Source organism: Mus musculus, chromosome 17 (assembly GCF_000001635.26).
Source record: "Mus musculus strain C57BL/6J chromosome 17, GRCm38.p6 C57BL/6J".
NCBI classification, from domain to species: Eukaryota; Metazoa; Chordata; class Mammalia; order Rodentia; family Muridae; genus Mus; species Mus musculus.
In genome coordinates this window covers 41,093,168-41,114,801 of record NC_000083.6, presented here as the reverse complement: position 1 = coordinate 41,114,801, position 21,634 = coordinate 41,093,168, and the positions used below count along the sequence as shown (strand labels likewise).

The following is a 21,634-nucleotide window of genomic DNA, read 5'->3' as shown; positions in this document are numbered from 1 at the left end:
CTGACAAGAGAGAAACAGACAGAGAGACAAAGACAGAGACAGAGAGACAGACAGACAGAGACAGAGAGACAGACAGACAGACAGACAGAGAAAGAGAGAGAGATCACAAGCACCGAAGCCTGGCATAGGCTTTTGAAAGCTCACTGTTCCTGAGGCTTATAACAGAAAACAAGGAATTGACCCTGGAACAAAGAATACATATTCCTGCCTAAAAAGAAGAGATAAGAACTGCACAACAAATATACTTTGCAAACTTGGTGATACTTCAGGGTTATTTTTTACTCCCAATGAAGTGCTTTTTCTCAGCCAACTTCATATAAAATATCATGTGGAAGTATTGCCAATCACACAGGGCAAGATTTCAACAGCAAAGCTAGAACAGATGAAGTTATCATGATAAGTTTTTATGGAAAGGCAAATGGACTTTTCTTAATTTATGTTGAGGTGAAATATTCTATGAGCCCTAAACATGGACAGTAACCAAGCTATTTATTGTGCCAGTTCAAATCAAAACAAAACAAAAAAGAAAAGAAAAGAAATTAGGAAAAAACAATTTAAAGATCAAAATTTCTCATGTTTTCTGAAAAGGTAGCAGCTCAGGTGTTATTCATTGTCTAGTTTCAAGCTTAACATTTTAAGATATGCTTTAGTTTTTGTTAAAAACTTCTTGAGAAATGACTAGGAGAAAATATCTGTAGTGCACAATTATTACATTATACACTATGCAAAGAAACCTGGGAAGATCCATTATTTATTCAGCCCGGTATAACTCTGTGTCTTGCTATGATTTATTTGTGTTAGGCTAAAAATGGAAAGAATAAAATTCACAGGGTTGTGCACACTGCATAAAGGAATGTTTAATATTCTCAAAGAATCTTGTGATTGAACAGGTGCAGAAAATATTCCAGTAAGAAAAAAAAAATACCTTCAGTCGCTGGCATGTGAATGACAACAGGAAAATCATTTCTTCTTTTAAGGGAGAAAAAAAATCATAGAATTCAAAAATTTTGAATGTCACTAGAACTGTCTTCCTGTCATAAAGTGCCTAAAACATTACATTTCAGAAAGGGGTCTTTTAGAACTGTTCATCACGCAGCGGTATCCCAGATCCATTACACAGATGTGACTTGACATTTCAGGGTCTACTGTGACCCTTTTCTCTGATAAAATGTAGGACCCTTTCCATATACCTTTCATAGACAGAAATGAAAATGAAGGCTATAGGCTCAGAAGCAGTGATATCTAGGTTTTCATTCTATGTTGAGAATTGAAATGTTTCTGTGTATTGTAATGAGACATTCTGTATTCAAAGGTCTACTTGCCTCACTAGGAGAGTAAATTCTCACATATACCAGTATTTTTTTCTTCTAATTTCCTACTTGGCCCTAAGTTCAAGGGAAGAAATGTTGAAATAAACATTGCTAAGTTTGTGCGTGCAGAATAATCCAATATTTTGTGAAAGAAAGGTAAAGCTAACTAGTCGATTGCTTCAATTTGCTTTAAACAACAGCAAAAAATCACCAAAAATCTCAAACACTATGACTGGTAGTTTCCTTTTAAGTAAGGCATTTGGAATCAGCTGAGTAGGACGAATGTGGGGTTATGTCTCACGTTGCACGGCATGCTCCTCATTTTTCTTACATGGTTCAGTCTTCCCTAACACCTTTCTTTTTATATTTACCATATCCGGAAGTCTCTTTAGCGCTTGTATACAAATCCATCCATTCCAAGCCTTTCCTGGGCCACCCTAAGAACCCCAACTCGTTAAGAGCAGCACAGACCGGCTGTGATCCTCCCCTGTATGTTTCCACAATGACAACCAAATGTTCTCTTTAAAATACAGACCAGACCTTAACTCTTTCCTCAGAAATATTACTGAACTGTCTATTTTTTAATCCCAAAATATTACAATGTACAAGACACAATACATCAATGCAACTAATTGTACACACATCTCGGGCAGCAGTCCTCAATTCTCACCGGGCTTAGTTATTTATTTAAGATTTTATTACCACGTTTACCTTTTTCTCCATAGCAACAAAATAAATTCATCTGGCTGTCTACAATATAATTTAAACCAAATGACTTCTCACATATCCTGTTTTGGGTGCATAAACCTCTACAGACTGCATTACTGGGCATTCTTTGCCTCCTATTCTTATTGAGATCAATCATTGAGTGTTTCTGAAAGAAGCAAAACAAACAAACAAACAAAATAAGATGAAAATTAATGCATTGGATTTACTAACCCAAGTCACGTCTAACTCCCAGCTTAATTCTGGCAGCAAGTACAACTTCATTCCCTCCATGCAGGGACTTGGACCCTCCACTGTTGTCTAGTTTGACTGCCTCATTTAATCCTGTGCTACTTCTATTCCCTCTGGATTCACCTTTGTACTACCTTTTATGAAGCTATTTCATGGGCTGCAGGCATAGGTCAGCAGTTAAGAGTGCACACTATTTTTGGCGCGCACCTGAGTTTGACTCCCCATACACACATCTGGTGTCACACAACATATTCTAAGTCCAGATCAAGAGAATCAAACATCCTTTTCTGGTCACATGGAAAACTACACTCATGTGCAAACCTACATGGAGAAACACATGTTACACAATTAACAAAAGAGTAAAGTATTCTTTGAAAATTATTTTTAGATAGACCCTGTTTAATGTCCCATTCATTTCATAAAGATATCTTCACTAATTTATGTTGGTCATATTTCAAATTTGATTCCTTAATAAATGCAAATGCAATCATAAAGCTATAACAAGAAAAAGTAGACAGTCATAGCTTGCTACTGAAAATCAATAGCATGAAGTTTTGTTCATTTTATTTTTTCCTTCACATGGCAGTGTAAATAATTTAATAATTATTGCCCATTCTGTGAAAGTTAAGTATTCACCTACTTTCATTTATATACTCTTGATGTCTAATATAAGCTTTAGTAGTGCAGTGTTCCATAGCTGCTTTTATATGTGAAGGAAATTTAACTAAATAATAAGAAACTAAAATAGTTGTCTATTTATGTCTATGATATTCTCATTTCTTCTTTAAAACATATGCTATCTTTGAATAGGCATATGAAGATTAATACTATTTGCCTGTAGATTTTATGCATTTTAGGTGACTTCCTTAATTTTTATACTCTTTATTATTGTTCATTTTTCTTTCGCTGTGATAAATCTCCCATACTATTTCTCCATAAGAAGTCGTTTATTAGAAGTCTGCTATCAGGCCTCTTATCATCAGTTGGGTAAAATGTATACCACCCACACTTCAGTTTGCCCTCTCTTCTCTCTCTAATCTTACTCTCCTGGACTGTCTTATCTCATTGGAGTATTCATAAAACCAATATTTAGGTATCTATAAAATTTTGTATTAAGGATAGTTACACCAAACTGTTATCTTGGCCATGTGGAACAATATCCCTAAAACTCTTAACAAGACAACTCATCAGAGACTTTTCTCACTCACTGTTCAACAGAAAGGTTAGGGCAATCATGTGGAGTTCTCAGAACTTTACAGTGACTCCTTTCTGTTCCTTTGGAGGTAACAATAATCAGAAAAGGACCTCCAAGCAGAGAACTCTAATATAAATCTACCAGTCAGAAAAAAAAAAACTATTGGAAGAACAGAATTAGATTGCCTTAGTACACTACTGTACCTCCAGAAGTAATAAAGATGTCTATAGACTAGAGAGATGGAAAAAGAACTGTTCTGAGGCATCACCTATCTTTGCTGCAAAGAGACAGAGCTTTTATTTAGTACCTGGAAGTATCCAAACTCTTAGTGCACAGAAGGGCCACCATATTCTATCAAACCTCAATTCTTTTGTTCAAATAATGTGTGTTATTTTCATTGCCTGGCGTTCAGCAGTAACACAATGTGCTATCAGAACATGTTGCCGAACTTTTGAGTCCCAGCCTGTACAGAGTGATTATTATCGTACAGTACACTGGTAAAAAGGCAATCCAGAATGACATCATGTATACCAGATTACAACAAAAGATTTGTTACTACGGCAGCTTTCATCATTAACTGCTCTATTTCTGAGTGGGCTTTTATTCCTACATTTTGAAATAGAGTATGTGTAATAGAATCCATCAACTAAATTAAATTATATGTGTTGTATTTGACTATTCTCATATTACTTTCTATTTTCTGAGTATAATTTATGGTTTGTTTTAACCAAAACAATTTGACCTGTATGTATCATTCTTGTAGCAAATGAAGTCTTGGAAACTCTAACTATAGTAATTTTAGTAATGATATTATTAGCACTGTTGTTCAGATTTTCTTGAACTCATGCTATAGAAGCCCCTATTCCCATCCCTGTGGCTTAACCCATCTCTTACTTGGATGCTAAAACTTGTCTTTTCCTAAGTCAGTATTGAGACTGCCCACTGTTGACATCTTCCACTCTCCGTACAGCAGCAGAATGTTGATTTAAGTGCTGATTCAGCCAAGTCATTCATGTTAGTACTTTGGGATTTAATTCTGTCCATGTGGCATTTTTCTCCCTTTGTCACCAAGTCTAGTTAAGGTGTTTAGACAGTATGATTTTCATTAGAAATTTGCAGAATCATCTCCCAGTTTTCTTTAATGTTAATAGCACAGATCTTTCTTTTGGTCTTTTATTTTACATATAGTCATTAACTTCAATGCCAACAAAATGAGGTAGTGAGTAAAGGTGCTTGCTGAAAAACTTGATGACCTGAATTCAAATCCCAAGAACAGCTCACATGGTAGAATACAAGAAGCAACATCCACAAGTTGTCTTTTGAGCTTCAGTCTCTCTCTCTCTCTCTCTCTCTCTCTCTCTCTCTCTCTCTCTCTCTCTCTCTCTCTCTCTCTCTCACACACACACACACACACACCCACACACACACACACACACACACACACACACACACACACACACACACAGACACAGACATACACACACACACACACAAACACTGATAGATTTATATAAAACAGTTTTAAAGGAACTTCATGAAAATCTCCAAGAACAAGGCCAAATATCGAAGCACAGAGGCTGTGACAAGAGAAAAATCCTCTACTTACTACCAACCATTCTGAACATAATCAGAACACTGTTAATTCTATAGCCATTGGTAATGATGATCTAGATAAAAACTTAAGTGCTTAGAGAATAACATGAATTAAATGTTATTGAATAAAATGCTGTGATCATTATATTTATATCATCATATTCTAGCCATAAATAGCATATTGGGATGATAAGAACATTGGATTTAAATCAAAATCTTTACTAGCTATGAAGTAACATTCAAGCTATTTAACATCTAGCTTTTTTGCACTAGTGTTCATTCTATTTCATTTATGTAATTATGTGAATAGGTTCCCAATATAAAACCTAAATTCCAAGATTTAAATAATAAACCTGGGATCACACACCAATGCATCATGCATTCTGAACTGTTAATCCTGAGCTATTTCATAACTGCCACCCTCCATGTGATGTCCTCATCCTAAACATCCCTTCATCTCTCTGTTCAAAGAATGCCTAATTCATGAATATTCCAGAATATTTCCAAGTCAAATATCCTCAAATTCTCCCTGAAAGTTTGGTTACCTCTATGTGCTCATATATATTCCTACACACATATATGTGAGTACCTGTTCTAGTCTATTTTTATTTGTGGTTTCAATACTTACCTGCCATGTTTAAATCTTTCACTATAGGTCAGGGATTTTATCTTGTTATTTTAATAATCTCAGAAACTAGAGTAGTTTTTAGAACAATTGCAGTCTCTGAACATTGGTAGAAAGATAAATGAGAAAATGATGTCTATTATTCTATGCTTCCAAATGTTAATTGTAAAATTCATCTGGTAGAGGGCTAATATCCAAATTATACAAAGAACTCAAGATGTTAGATTCCAGAGAATCAAAGAAACTTATTAAAAATAGGGTACAGAGCTAAACAGCAAATTCTCAAATGAGGAATCTCAAATGGCTGACAAGAGCCTAAAGAAATGTTCAACATCCTTAGTCATCAGGGAAATGAAAATCAAAATGACCTTGAGATTCTACTTCACAAGAATCAGAAGAGCTAAGATCAAAAAAATATAGGTGACAGCAGATGCTGGTGAGGAGATGGATAAAGAAGAACACTCCTCCATTGCTGGTAAGGCTGCAAGCTAGTAAAATCATTTTGGAAATCCATATGATGGTTCCTGAAAAAAAAAGATGGAAATAGTTCTACCTGAAGAGCCAGCTATACTACTCCTGGGCATATACCCAAAATATACTCCAACATATAAGAAGAACACATGTTCCACTATGTTTATAACAACCTTATTTATAATAACCAGAAGCTGGAAAGAACCTAGATGTCCCTCAGCAGAGGAATGGGTACAGAAAATGTGGTACATTTACACAATGGAGTACTACCGAACTATTAAAAACAATGACTTCAAGAAATTCACAGGCAAATGGAATAGAGCTAGAACATATCATTCTGAGTGAGGTAACTCAGGCATTAGAAGAATACACATAGTATGTACTCACTGATAAAGGGGTACTAGTCCAAAAGCACAAAATGCTCACAATACAACCCACAAACCATATGGAGCTTAGGAGGAAGGAAGACCAGGGTCCTGCATTGAGGGGGAAACAGGATGATGAAGAAGGGGGAGGTGGAAGGAGGGGGCACCTGGAAGGAAGAGAGGAGGTTGAGGAAATAAGGAGTCAGTATCAGGTACTAAAGTGGATAGGAGAGAGGTACAGAAGGTCAAGAAATTGAATAAAAATATGTAGCAGTGGGGGATAAGGAACTGGGGATAGCCTCTGAAGGGTTCCAGATGCCAAGGAAAAAAGAGGCTCCCAAGACCCAACTGGGATTATGTTAGCCAAAATGTGCAGTGAAAGGGAGATAGAACCTATAGAAACCACCTCCAGAAGATAGGCATGGACCTCAGCCGAGGGATGGGGCCACCCACCCATCACAGTTTTTAACCCAGGAATGTTCCTGCCCAAAAGAAAGACAGGGACAAAAAAATGGAGCAGAGACTGAAGGAACAGCCACCCCGGAACTGCCCCACCTGAGGATCCATCCTGTTTGCAAACAGGAAATCTCAACACTGTTGTTGTTGCCAAGGGGTCCTTCTGACAGGAACCTGGTATGGCTGTTCCTTGGAAGGTTCTGCAGATGTGGATGCTTGGGGTCAACCATCAGACTGAGCTCATGGACCCCTGTGGGGGAGCTGTTGGAAGAACTGGAGGAGCAGAGGGGTCTGGCAACCCCATAGGAAGAGCGATGTTGGCTGGGCAGACCACCCAGTGCTCCCAGGGACCACCAACCAGATAAATATGTAGCTGAGGATGGCCTTGTCTGACATCAATGGTAAGGAAGGCACTTGGTCCTGTGGAGGCTTTGATGCTCCAGCATATGGGATGCTTGAGCAGTGGGGCGGGAGAGTGTGGATGGGTGGGGGAGCACCTTCATAGAGGCAAAGAGGAGCAGGAGAGGGTGGATGTGGGATGAGGAGTTTGTGAATGGGTAACATGGAAGTGGGATATCATTTCAGATGTAAACAAATGGAATAATTAATTTAAAAGACATATCTTATGATTAAGTTATAGCTTAAGTTCAATATTATCATTATACATAATTAAGTTTTGTTTAAAGGGATAAATCTTTCAATTATATCAGAATTCATACCTTCTGCAGTCTAAACAATCTAGTAAAACTATATTGACTTAATTACCTACACACAGTTATATTGGACATTATGAAGACTGACTTTATTTAGGTGTTGGTTTAGGAAAGGAAATCTGTACACTTTGTACTACAAAGTGGATGGTGTAGTTTGTTGGAGACTTGTACACCTAACACGAACTGCCCAAAATGTCACGTACAGTTTTTTTTAAAAATCGCTACTTTGGATCTTTTCTTTGTTTTGTTTTTGTTTTTGTTTTTCAAGACAGGGTTTCTCTGTACAGCCCTGGCTGTCCTGAAACTCACTTTGTAGACCAGGCTGGCCTCAAACTCAGAAATCTGCCTGCCTCTGCCTCCTGAGTGCTGGGATTAAAGGCATGCTCCACCATGCCTGGCCAGTTTGGATCTTTAAAAGCAATAAACAGTATATCAGAGGGTCTAAAATTACAGCTGTAAAAAATTATTTTAACTAGAAAACCTTGGGTCTTTGACTGTTCTGAGAATGTGACTGGAAATTGTTCTGGAATTGCTGGAAATGTGACTTTAGGGTGCTTAAAAGCTACAAAGTTTGATCAGCACCCAGAGTTAGAACAGATCCAGTCTAGTCCAGGAGCTAGCCTGAAAGAGCATGCTTTTGGAGAGCTCTGTCACATAATTAAGCTATGAAGAACAGAATATTCAAGAAACAGCTAAGACTTTGTGAAGCAGTGAAAAAAATTCCCCACAGTCTACCTGTCCCAGATCAAGACTCTTCAGGGAAGCAATCCCCACAGAACTCACGAGATCATCAACTGGATCCTCTGACAAAATAAACCCTGAAAGCAGATTAGGTAATGGAAGAAATTTTAATGGAATTCAACAACTTGAAATGCAATACCTGATTCTATCAGAGACATTGAGAAATACCTTTTTCAGATCATATCATCCAGCTTTTATGAACTATAAAATATCTCAAGTAATTTAGTCTGTCCTCAAACTAGCTCTCTCACCAGGATACCCTGAAATCCTGAACATGCTGACTTCCTTCTAAGTGTGCCTCCATGCCAGACTTTAATAAAGTGTTCTATGTTAATTGGTTGACATTTAACCGAAGCTTACCAGGCATGATTCATAAAGAAAAAAGAAAAAGCTTTAACTCTCTCTTCTGTTCAGGGTACCCAGGTCCTGCATGATGAGGCATACACTGTATTTATGATAAATCAAAAGTACATCATTTGTGTGTGTGTGTGTGTGTGTGTGTGTAAATATGTCATAATGAAACCCTATTTTATAGGGTTTATAGGCAATTAAATTAAATAAATGAACACAATTTTTAATATAAAATGGCCAAAAAACTTCAAAAACAGGTGAAAAACAATAAATAGGCAGTTGTTCAAGAAACCCATGAAAGTACATTCTTTATATAGAGACATGAGCTGAGAAAAATAAGCTGAGTTCAAGGTTCTATCTGCACTTCAGCTTTCTCAGCTTTTAATATTCAATTTATATTGCATGATCACAAGCAGTAAAATCTGTTTTTAATTTTTATTTGTTTGTTTGTTTGTTTGGGGGAATCATTACATGCCATATCATATCTACAGAGGCCAAAGGTCATTTCTGCCTTTATACCATGTGAGTACTGAGACATCTGCTTGAGTTGTCACTTGGTCACAAGCACCTTTACCAAGTAAGCCATTTCATGGGTACAAATCAGTGTTTCCTTTAGTTATCACTTGATGTGTTCTATTTTCCATTTCAAGGTTATTTTTTTTAGCTTCATGGCTTTCTTAAAGATCAAAATTGAAAATATAAATGATTTTAGAATAAGTAGTTAAATGACCCTGCATGAGAAACTGAACAGCTATTACCTAAAGCAGTTGTTTTGTTCCTAGTAGATAGTATATTTCAAAGGGTATGTGTGTTTGTGTGTGTGTGAGAGAGAGAGAGAGACAGACAGACAGACAGAAACAGAGACAAAGAGAGAGAGAGAGAGAGAGAGAGAGAGAGTGTGTGGGGGAGATGGTTGGAGTGAAGATGACAAAGCATAGGTGTGCAAGTTAGACTGTGCGTTCTGGGGACTGTGTCCATTGCATGGCAAGCTCTAGGATCCTTGGATCCATCTCACCATCATACTGAAGTAGTTTGGAAGGCCAGCACTATGTAGTTCAAGAGTTGAACCAAGCAACACGCAAGAAAGTGGGTGAGTTGCTAATGAACGTCATTCCTCACCTGAACCTAAAGACTATACTTATAATTCTGGTCATCTCTTATGGGACCAATAATAGATAGCAAAAGAACACTGAACTGCCATTGAAAAATGAGCTTTCCTACTGATATAGCCTTCTGATTAAGGAGTTATTTGCTGTTCCCAAAGCAATTTGTAGAAATGACAAAGAAATGAATGACAAAAACCAGTTTTATTGAAGGAGGATTTTCAATATTCTCAACACTAAATTTCCCCCTGGAAATGAGAGGTACAGAATGCCACAGGATATCACACAAGCCTGTCATGTACAGGGCTTAGAATGCAGACAGACAGAGGGACTGACATGATGATGTCATTATGCCTAGGGACAAATACTCCTCTTGGATATAAGGAGAAATAGGCTGATCAAAGGTATTCTCTTGTTTTTTTTTTTGTTTTTGTTTTTTTTTTTTTGTTTTTGGTTTTGGTTTTTGGTGTTTTTTTTTGTTTGTTTGTTTGTTTTTGTTTTTTAATGATAGCATGACGTTAGAATGTCCCTAAAAGTAAGCCTGCAGGAGAGATGTAAACAACTTTGGTCATTAGTCAGTCCCTGCGATTCAGCTGACTTATGGAGAGATTAGGAACAGGTGCCAAATGGCTAGCACAGACTCGAAAATTATGGTTAATACAGGGGGAAATTGCTCTCATTCTAGCCTCATAAAGCATACATCCATAATTCTCGCTGCTGCTGCTGGCTTCATTAACAGTGCTTTGAATAGTAAGTAGTGGGCTTAGCCTTAAAAGGAAAAAGGCTCCAGAGGATACAGATGGTGCTTTATTGATAATGAAGCCCCTTTTAGTGTGTGTCTAGAGTCCTGTTGCTCTGCCATTTCCCGCCTCATTTTATTCACTTATAAAGTATTTGCTAAGAAAGTTCCTGCTTGTGACAGACACTGTATTGTTCTGTATTACAGAAACAAGTTATGTAGCATCTAACCTGCCCTCAAAAAGTTTCCTATCCAGTAAGAACCGAAATGAGTACAGTGGCTATAAGTTCATATTTGGATATAAAGGAGAATTTATAAATTGTTAACTTGCCTATTAAAATGTTCTATATAAACATAGAGAAATTAAGCTGCAACTTAGAAATTTCCTACCTAGTGACAAGCTTTTATGGTTCTAGGAAGTACCACGCAAGCTGCTCAGGGAGAAAAAAAGTTTTATTAAATGGTCTTTCCTGTGTTTCCTTCGAGCTACGACACTAGCTTGTTGCAAGATGTGCCCACTGGTACAATAGCATGACTGCCAAGGGGGTAACCAATCATTCTGGATTGAAGCCTGATCCACATGATGGAACTCATAGTTGATATGGTTGCCTTGGAGAAAAGCTCATGGCTTGTAAGGACACATGCCCCGGTGGAGAACCTACTCCTGTTGGCTTGCTAAATGGACATGGTGTCAAAGTGCTTTCTGTATATTTCTGCTAATACCCATAGATTAGTGCTGCTCTCAGTCTTAGTAAGAGAATCTTCCTTTTAAGTGAGAGGCTGTTAAGCAACATGCTCAGCATTAAGCACATCTACATAATTCCCTCAAAGGTTCAGGGAACATCACAGAAGAGGAGGTGGAAATACTGTGGGCTGGAGGATGGGGGTGTTATATGTGCTGTTTTCTAGACATTATACAAACAGTATATTCATGAATTCACAGGAACGGGATTGTCTGCATTTGGACTGCATAAGATTGGATCCATCAAAGTCCCAACATGAATGAAGAAGATGTTATAAGGCACCACTACTCCCTGAAGAGCTATTGATAGTTACCGGTTGCTGGAGATGGGAGAGTCATTTTCTTCAGTAGCATAGGCACAGTGAGCTGCCTGTTGTCCAGTAAATAAGATCCCATCCGTGATCACACAAACAACCCTAAGTAACTCAGAAAGTCATTTAAAAAGCAAAGGTGAAGATAACAAAACAAAAAGACGATAAAGGAGAGATACATTTTGGAACAAAAAGTTATTCCTTCACAATGATAGGAGCCAAGAAGGAGTAATAGAGGCTTACACTGACCCTAATACATTATATACCTGCATGAAATTGTCATAGAAAAAATAAATAAATAAATAAATAAATAAGTGGTAAAATTAAGGCTAGTTTCTGTTCCATAATAAAGCTCATCTCCAAAATATTTTCTTTACTTGCTTGTTTCTGTTATGTACAAGTGTAACTGCCTCTTATTTTTTTTTCACTGTTCAAGGTATATTTGGTGTTTTCCTTGGCATGACACTTGAGTGGATGGTTCCGTCATCCGTATGCAGATCTTACATTTCACATAGTACAATGTATACTAGAGACACATATAATACATAAAATATCCTGTAGAACAAGATATGCATAATGGACTTACACACTGGAGCCAGGTTATGACTAACTGGGAACTCATTGGCCTAGGCAAGTTTGGTGATGTTGTGCAGCAAGGCCTGCAACACAGTTGGCAATGTGTCTTGGAGACAGTGGGACTATCACAATACCAGGTTACCACTACACAAGTACCACTTGGCAGCAGGGCAGAGCTGTGGGAATGGAGGGCTTTTTTTTTCCCCCAGACCATCTCAATACAATTGTACTAACCACCACTCAGATGAAAAGTATGTGGTCTCCATAGAAACCCTGCTGCAGCCTGCACGGTGAAGTGTTAGGACACTGGGAAGACTAGAACTACTCTTTCTGGATTCCCCAGAGTGTATCTGCACTCTTCTTCAAGCGACCCTCTTCCTCAGGAGTCAGTGTCACCTTCACAACATCTGAGATTCCATTTTGTCCCAGGATACATGAGACACTGAGGAAGACATCATCATTGATTCCATAGAGACCCTTAATCATGGTGGAAATGGGATGCACCCGCCTAAGGTTCTTCATTATGCTCTCGAACAAGTCTGCCACAGAAAGGCCAATGGCCCAGTTTCAGCTTGATCACCTCGTAGGAACTGTCCACCTCCTGCTTGTGAACCTCCTTCCACTGCTCCTTGTCTGCATCAGTGCCCAATTCTGGGTTCAGAGACTTCAGGGAGATGCCGGCAACGTTCACACCACTCCACACAGGCACACTGGAGTCGCCATGTTCTCCCAGGACCCAGCCGTGACAGCTCATCGCGTGAACCCCCAGCCTTTCTCCCATCAGGTAACAGAACTGAGCTGAATCCAGACTGCAACCACTTCCAATAACTCGGATTTTGGGAAAGCCACTGATTTTCCAAGCCATATAGGTCAAGATATCCACTGGAATTGAGACAATAAGCAGCTTGCAGTGTGGATGGTACTTCACAATGTTAGCAATGATGAACTTAAAGATGTTCGCGTTTCTGTGGACCAAACTGAGTCGGCTTTCTCCCTCATGCTGACAGGCCACCAGTGTGATAATGACCAGCTTGGAGTTTGCAGTTACACAATAGTCTTTGCTGGAGACAATTTTTGATGGTTTTTTGTTGTTGTTGTTTTGTTTTGTTTTGTTTTTTGCTTTTATTGGATATTTTCTTTATTTCCATCTCAAATGTTATCCTCTTTCCTCATTTGCCCTCCGAAAAACACCCCCTCCATTTCCTCCACCCTCCCCTGCTCACCAACCCACCCACTCCTGACTCCTGGCCCTGCCATTCCCCCACACTGGACCATAGAGCCTTCATAGGACAAAGGGCCTCTCCTCCCACTGATGTCCATGCTCGAGATACATCATCTCTCCCTTTAGCTTGTTTTCCAAGAACATCAACAAGGGCAAGCTCATCCACTAAGTCCTTCATTAAGATACTGATAGCACAAGCCATGACAACAGCACCAACCCCAACAATTTAATCTTGTTTTGGGGGACCTGTTCTTCCTTAAGAAGATTCACAATCAGGTGGTCCTTGAGGGTTGCGGCTTGGACTTTGAATCTTTTGAGGCTGGAAGCCTGCCTGTTTTCACTTTCTCTGAGGCTGGAAGCCTGATGGCTTTCCTGAGTTGCAAGACCCCAAGATGCAGAGAATCTCATCTGTCTCTGTTCTTGACCTAGTAGGGAGTGCTGGGTAAAAGTCTCCTCCCTCTCCCTCTCCCTCTCCTCCTCCCCCTCCCCCTCCAGTTGAGAGTATGCTTTAATTATTAACATAAACAAAAAAAAATTGAAGAACTTGATATCATCAATTGCCTTTGGTTTCATGAGAGAACTAGAAAATAGACTCTGGTGGAACTGGAGAATTTAGTGACTCATAACCCAATTTACACCCCAATATCAACTGACAGGTACAAAAGTCAGTGGTTCTCAATCTGTGGGTCGTGATCTTTTTTTTGGGGGGGGCAGTTGCATATCAGATATCCTGTATATCAGATATTTTTATTTTGATTCATAACAGTAGCAAAATTAGACTTATAAATTAACAACAAAAATAATTTTGCACTTACAGGTCACTACAACATGAAGAACTATATTAAAGAGATGCAGCATTAAGAAGGTTGAGAACCATTGGTTTAAATGGCTTGCTGAGTGCTTATTATAGACCTTTCTGAAAATAAAAATCCCTTGATCTCAGACCTAGAGGGACTCATAACTTTCTGGGCTTATGCCTTTTACATGATAAAGACCTGATATAAAAAGCTCATGTTTAATGAAGGTTAAGAATAAAATAATCATCATAATTTCAGAGTATTCTTCATAACAAACCTATATTGAGAGGCCCTTCAGAATGAAAAGCACCAAACCCTTATTGAACTTGAAGAAAGTTTATTATAGAATCTGCCACCACCACTTTTAACCTTCATAATTTCATGTCTTAATAGTGAGTTCATGTTTTAATAGTGAGTTCATGTCTTAATAGTGACTTAAGAGAAATCTAAGGAACATTCTCAGTAGTCATAGCAAATCAATGGCTATAGTAAGACTGGGGTCTAATTAAAGCAGCATACAATGCGCTGCCTGGTTTATCAGTACATCAAAGTTCCTAGGTAGTAGAAATGGCTATAACAAAAGAAAGCAGACAGGGTTTAGTGTGGAAATAAAAGAGTATATGACAATATCACAAAGTTTAACAGAAGAAACAAGTACAAGAACATGAGGAATCTGAAACGTCTTGCACCTATAGCTATAGCAAACAGGAAACACAGCCTAATCACTAGACATAAGGTACAACAGGCTCTGAGCAAAGTCTTGTTTATATTTTAGTAGATATATAGAGACAGATGAGCAATATGATCAGAGATGAAAACTGCATAAAGCAACAGCAAGGAGAACTTAGAAATAAAAGATACTGCAACAAAAATGAAGAGTGCTTTTGATAGACTGAGAGAAGAAAGCAGATGAGTCAGAGAGCTTTAGGTGTGGGGTCATATTAAGTTATGAGGAAGGACACAGCGGAGGCAAACGATCAAAGTCCTGAAAGAATGCAAAGCTAGTGTGTGTGTGTGTGTGTGTGTGTGTGTGTGCTCCTTCATAGTTTTTTCTTCACAGTGAATATGTGAATCAACTCTGTGTATTGTTGTAGTAGGAACCATTTTCCCATTACTAAAGAATCCAATGTATGCTATTCCTTTGAGAAAATGATTAGGATAGTTAGAAGTTTCTTTTAAATTTTATTGTCTGGTATTGTAATAGGAATTAGATATGGTCAGTTCTTGGATACATGTGGCAGTCAACCTTTTGTAACAAGTGTGTGTGTGTGTGTGTGTGTGTGTGTGTGTGTGTGTCTTCTGGGGGAGGGTTCTGTGCCTAAGTACTTCCCTATTTTTCTTCTGTTTAAAGTAATATCAAATCATTCTATCATAATGTTATATAATATAATGTGTACATTTTACTATAGATTATTTTTACATTTTTATTGGATATTCTAATTATTTACATTTCAAATGTAATCCCCTTTTCTGATTCCCCACCCTGAAAAACCCTATCCCATCCCCCTTCTCCTGCTTCTGTGAGGGTGTGCCCCCAACCACCCACCCACTCCTGCCTCCCCACCCTCGAATTCCCCTACACTGGGGCATCAGACCTTCACAGGACCAAGGGCCTGTTCTCCCATTGAAGCCTGACAAGGCCATCCTTTGCTACATATGCAGCTGGAGCCATGGGTCCTTCCATGTGTAGTCCTTGGTTAGTGTTTTAGACCCTGGGCTGCGGTTGGTTGATATTTAAAAAAAATTGTTATATAGAGACTTTACACACTTGTTACTATGGTCATATATCCTCAACCAGCAACAACCATTCATTGTCTGACACAAAGCCAGTACAGGAGATGTTCCAGACATAAGTATAGACATAAGTGTAGTGATATAATGAAAAGACTAAAAACAAATTGGACAGTAAACTAAGGTTAAAACTTGGGAAAACAATACAAAATAAAGTAGGTGGAAAGGCAATTACATATATAACAACATGAAAGAAAAGTTTTGCTAAATAATTACACAGCATCCTCCTTTGTTGTTTTAGAGAAATTAACCTAAAAATATTTTTAAGAATAACTTAAAAGTCACATTTTAAAACAGTAAAAAAATAGATCTGTTATCTATTATTTGTTATGAAATATTCTTAAATTAATTTAGTGTCATGGCTTATAATCCATCATGCTCCCTACCTTTTTTGCCTTTGCCTACCTCTGTTCCTTTTTTTTCTCCATTTCATTATACTAAAGGCCAATGAGTTTGAAGACACTCCCCCATAGATTAGAGGTTTCAAATGTATAAAGAAAAGAAAGAGAAACCTTTTGCCTATTGTCTTTTAATAGGTATTGACCTTTCAGACACCCAAAAGCAGTGTGGTGGTTTGAATATGCTTGACTCATTGGAATCAGCACTATTAGGAGGTATGGCCTTATTGAAGGAGGTATAGCCTTGTTAAAGGAAGTGTGTCACTATAGAGGCAGGGCATTGAGGTCTCATATATACACTCAAGTCTGTCCAGTAGCAGCAGTTGAGTGGAGTCAGTCAGAGCCTAGGGTGTTACAGTGGGCTGAGCTGGGAAAGTGACCCAAGCTGTGAAGTTGAAGTTGCCTTGTAGATCCCAAGATGTTAGAGATGCCAAAGCCATGGGATGCCTGCCAAGGAAAGCTGCTAACTGAAGTGGAAACAACCCAAGAGAAAGAACTCTGCTGTAGTCAACACAGCTGAGACAAGTTGAACATCAGACACAGAGATATAGAGTGTGGAGTTTGCCCAGCTGGTTTTTGGTCTTACTTTGGACTAGTATTGCTTCACTAAAATATTTTTGAATGGCAATATCTATCCTGTGATGTTGGAAGTTTGTGACTTTCTTTTTGAGTTTGATTTTATAGAGGATTGCAGTTAAGAGATTACATGTATGTCGAAGGAGACTTTGAACTCTAGACCTTTAAATATTATTGAAACTGTGATAGACAATGGGGACCTTTTATTTTTTTATTTTTTTCCATATATATTTTTTTAATTAGGTATTTTCCTCGTTTACATTTCCAATGCTATCCCAAAAGTCCCCCATACCCACCCCCCCAATCCCCTACCCACCCACTCCCCCTTTTTGGCCCTGGGGTTCCCCTGTACTGGGGCATATAAAGTTTGCAAGTCCAAAGGGCCTCCCTTTCCAGTGATGGCTGACTAGGCCATCTTTTGATACATATGCAGCTAGAGACAAGAGCTCCGGGGTACTGGTTAGTTCATATTGTTGTTCCACATATAGGGTTGCAGTTCCCTTTAGCTCCTTGGGTACTTTCTCTAGCTCCTCCATTGCGGGCCGTGTGACCCATCCAATAGCTGACTGTGAGCATCCACGTCTGTGTTTGCTAGGCCCCAGCATAGTCTCACAAGAGACAGCTATATCTGGGTCCTTTCAGCAAAATCTTGCTAGTGTATGCAATGATGTCAGTTTTTGGAGGCTGATTACGGGATGGATCCCTGCATATGGCAATCACTAGATGTTCCATTCTTTTGTCACAGCTCCAAATTTTGTCTCTGTAACTCCTTCCATGGGTGTTTTGTTCCCATTTCTAGGAAGGGGCAAAGTGTCCACACTTTGGTCTTCATTCTTCTTGAGTTTCATGCGTTTAGCAAATTGTATCTTATATCTTGTGTATCCTAAGTTTCTGGGCTAATATCCACTTATCAGTGAGTACATATTGTGCAAGTTCCTTTGTGATTGTGTTACCTCACTCAGGATGATGCCCTCTTGGACTAAATGTGTTTTGCATTATAGTATGGGGTAGGTATGGCTCCATAGACTCGTGTGCTTAGACAAGCCTATGACTTCAGTCTTAGTTATGCTTTTATTTCTGTGAACAGACCATAAACAAGGCAATTCTTATAAAGGAAAACATTTAATTAAGGCTGGCTTACAATTTCAGAGTTTCAGTCTACTATCATCATGGTTTAAAGCATGGTAGCATTCAGGCAGACTGGGTGCTGGAGGAAGCAAGAGTTCTACATCTTGAAGGCAGCCAGAAGGAGATTGTCTTCTGCAGGTAGCCAGGAGGAGGCCAGACTTGAGTATATATATATGAGACCTTGCAAAGTCCCATCTCCACAGTGACAAACTTCTAACAATGCTATACCTCTTCCAATAAGGCCACACCTCCTAATAATACCATTTCAAGGGGCTAGGTATATTCAAGCCATTACAAACATTATGTTTGGTCATAGATAATAAAATGCCCCTTATTATTTATAAAGACACTAAGGTACAGAAAGAGATAAAATGGAAACTGTTTCTTTTAACCCAAAGTTCAGGACTTTTCATTCTTCCTACTTTTTTGTTTTCCCCAGCCCCGTATATGAAATTGAAACATAAAAACACATGATTAGCAATATTAACTTTTTAGTTTGACCTTATGAAATTCCAGTCAGTTTACAGACACTGATAATCAGGTGTGTTTTGACAAATGTGAATAAGTTGCTGAAAACATGTATTCTAACAAATTTTCATATAGAGCAGAAGAGCTTAGACAACAATCTCCAGTATGAAGACTGGATGTATTTCAAATCACTGGACCATCTGTTTGTACCTCCACAGAGTTCACCTGTCCCTGAAGACATAAATTCATGTCTAACCCTGACATAATAGCTCCATCTTTCCTTCACTGAAGGCTAATTGCAGATTCATGATACCTCATCTGAACTCCTTTTCTACCATACTTTGTTCTGCTTATCTTTTTTCTCTTTTGAGAAGAGTCGGTATTTTCATACAATATATTATGATTATGGTTCCTTCTCTCCTGACACCACTATGCTCTCTCTCTCTCTCTCTCTCTCTCTCTCTCTCTCTCATGAGAATATAAGCAGGCATATAATAATAATTATCATTATCATAATGAAAATTTACATTGCTATTACATTGACCAAGTGAACTGAAGAGTCCTTTTACTCATCTTGACCACATGGTACTTCCAATACTCTATGTACTGTTCCTCAGTAGCATATAAAATACAAGTAGAGCTCAGTCCCTAGACCAAACGTATGAAATTTACTGGTGAACATAGGCGTATATGCCATTAGCTCTAATACTGTCGTATAAATTCCCAAAGATATATAGAATTACAACGTGAGGTTGTTTCCCCTCATGCTTCTGCTTCATTCACATCAATATTTACTACCCTGGCTGGTATCACACTAAATTTTACAATTTTAACTCCCTTGGCTATTTTTTTATCAAAGATTAGTTAATATAAAATGACCATAAATAAAAACCAAGTGATGCTTTTACTATATGAGTTTTGAGCCAAGCCAGATTAATCTTTCTCCTACAACAAGAGAGAAATAGTGTGTCACAGATACACCGTTTCAAACTCCAGTACTGATACTAATTAAAGCAATGCTGTTATCTCCTATGTCCAGATATTAGAAAGCACCAGATACACTTGGCATTGTATTGCTTGATAGATGCAGCTCCTAAAATACAAGTCAGTTAATTGGGTGAATTTAGTTCATACATATGTTCGTGCAATGGGATTTCAGAGTAATAAATGTAACCTACAAGAAAACACTAACGAGGCATAAACTATCCCATAATTTCTACCCATTTAATATTATTTCCCATAAAAATAACCCCAAGGTTCATCATTTCAAATTTTCATAAAGCTAAATGATTATAATTAAAATCTCAACTGCTTCTCTATTGTCTGTGAAACAGATCTCATGGGTCTCCCTAAAATGATTAGAGAATTGATTCACTAAGAAAAGTATCAGCATGAGGGGATTTTTATATCAAAAATATATGCTATGCCCAAAGATAATTTTAAAAATTGGAAATCAGAGGGATGATAATGTCCCTCTCAAGTTAACTAAAGTCCAATAGGAGATTACATCTAACTGCCACTAAAATTTATTAACATCCATTTTGATAAATTCAGAGGTCCAGAAACCAACAAGTTACACTCCCTTAAGGACACTTTAGTTAATAGATATTGTTTACAGATCGCTGGGAAATAGGTGGGAATTCAGCTGAAACCCATCTCTCAGTGGATTCATGACACAAGTTTTGAACTGTGTATTCTTGCATGACAAGAATTAGTTTTAGTTTTGATTTTCAAATCTTATGTTTCTGAATGATACTTCTAGAATCTTCTTATACTCAGTGGATGCCAGTGAATCCAGAGAAAGACAAGCAAATCTACGAACACTGACTCAGAAGTAATGGGATAAAAGTGACCTCATTGGAGACACATGGGCCTGTCTCATTAAAGAAATGAGAATCACCTTGAATCTTTGTTATTCAAATATGAGTAATTTGGAAATGTCTCTATTCATTTATTTTAAATTAGAAAGGTTTGATATAGCATTTTCTTTGGTTAAAACTCTATTAGATTGGAAAGGATATTCCCACATACAAACATACATACATGTAATAAATGGAAACACTAAAGAATCCTAGGATGCATGATGAGAGATGTTCAGCAATCATTCACCTCCTTCTCCACATAGAAGAAATAAGAGATAAATGGTGCAGTTTTGAGGTGAGGGTTTCTAGTAGAATTCAGGACAACAACCTGCATATTAAGACTCTGAGACCTGAGATAGTTCCACAGAAAAAAGAGTAACGTGTCTTGGTGACTACAGCACTGGCTTTCCATAGTAGCATGCCTTCTGCAGAAGAAATGGTGGGCAAAAAAAAAGTGTTAGCAAGTACCATAACATAGGATGCTAACAATCCCAAACACAGGAAAGTTTCACAGTTAGCACAGTTGAAGCACAGTTGGAGGAGCAATTCAGGATATGCACAAGCACACGCCACTGAAGGAAGCTTTTACTATCAGCCCAACAAATACAGAATCTAGGATGATACTGTTAAGTGCCATTTTTTGGAAAAGCTGGCATTCTTACTGCACAAGTGGCAGAACACGACATGACTTTTTCCTCTGGGATTTCATACATATTCCTTCACAGAGATATAGAAACAACTGTCTTACAAACCTATCTTGGCTCAGCAAAGCCACGACGAGTCCAGCATGCAGACACAGATAATGTCTTCTTTAATATAAAGTTCTTACTGCCCCAGAGCATGATAAAGGATGCAGCAGTCAAGAGCCCAAGAATCAATTTCCTACTCCTATGGTACCCAGAGGATGGCAACCTGTGCATGTGATAAATTAGTAAAGATGCAACATCAACATGAAAAGATCTGTACTGTTTTATATACCAATAAAAATTGCTGATAAAGGAATCATAAATGAAACTCATACACAGTAGCTACAAATAAACATAAAATACCTAGGGGTAAACAACACAAGATGTGAAAGACAACTGTTTTTTAAATCATAATACTTTAATGAAAGAATTTGATGAAGACACAAAAAATAGAATGA

At 38.0% G+C, this 21,634-nt stretch overlaps 1 pseudogene; it reads right to left on the bottom strand.

Annotated features, from left to right (window-relative positions):
* Ldha-ps3 (lactate dehydrogenase A, pseudogene 3) lies at nucleotides 12,089–13,788 on the bottom strand (annotated as a pseudogene).